The sequence below is a fragment of the Triticum dicoccoides genome, chromosome 2B, assembly GCF_002162155.2.
Source record: "Triticum dicoccoides isolate Atlit2015 ecotype Zavitan chromosome 2B, WEW_v2.0, whole genome shotgun sequence".
In the NCBI taxonomy this organism is placed as follows: domain Eukaryota; kingdom Viridiplantae; phylum Streptophyta; class Magnoliopsida; order Poales; family Poaceae; genus Triticum; species Triticum dicoccoides.
This window is the reverse complement of record NC_041383.1, coordinates 317,248,025-317,248,729: the sequence shown is the minus strand read 5'-3', so window position 1 is coordinate 317,248,729 and position 705 is coordinate 317,248,025. Positions and strand designations below refer to the sequence as shown.

At 61.6% G+C, this 705-nt stretch overlaps 1 protein-coding gene across 2 annotated transcripts in view; it reads right to left on the bottom strand.

The window, feature by feature from the left end:
- Positions 1–705, bottom strand: part of LOC119363601 (uncharacterized Rho GTPase-activating protein At5g61530-like) — a 6,781-nt gene that overhangs the window by 1,147 nt on the left and 4,929 nt on the right. The window lies entirely within an intron of this gene.

Genomic DNA, 705 nt, shown 5'->3' with positions numbered 1-705 from the left:
TACAATGGTAATACGGCCGGGTGTAGGACCCGGCTGTCAGTGTCTATGGTTGCCGGGTTCTCCGCCGGCTGCTGGGGCCCGCCTCTGGAGGGCCCCGTCGGCTGCTGAGAATCCGGCCGACGGGTAGGGTCCGCCGCCTGTGGGCCCTGCTGACGGCTCTTCGCTGTAGCACCGCCTGTGCTGACGGAGGCCACGCCTGGGCCGCATGGCTACAGTGCCGCGCCGGGCGGGTCGGCGGCCGCCTGGCGGTGCACACTGTAGCCATGCCCGGCCGAGATTTGAGGGGAACATGTGGTACTGTTGCCATGCTCCAGCTTGTCGCACGGTCGGGCTCAGACTCCGAGGGAGGGGACGGGCCACCTGTTGGACGCCGGCCCATACCCAAGCCGTCTTTTGGGAGCACGCCGTTTTCTGGAGGCCGGCCGCGTGGCACCAGCCGGCTCTGGAAGCCGGCCGTGAGACCAGTCGGCATGAGGGGCTTAGCTAGCCCCGATGTCTTGAAATGTCTTTGAGTGTGGATGAGGCTACCCGGGGTCTATCCCCCCGACAGTTTGGGTCATCTCGAGCATATATAGGTGTCACAAGTCTCTAAGTGCGTCTCTTAGTTGATGAAATGTGAAGCTGTTTTACATAAGTGACACCTATATTCACACTTGTATATCTGTCTTTGGATTAGGTTGACCCCTCAGTGACGGCCACGACTTA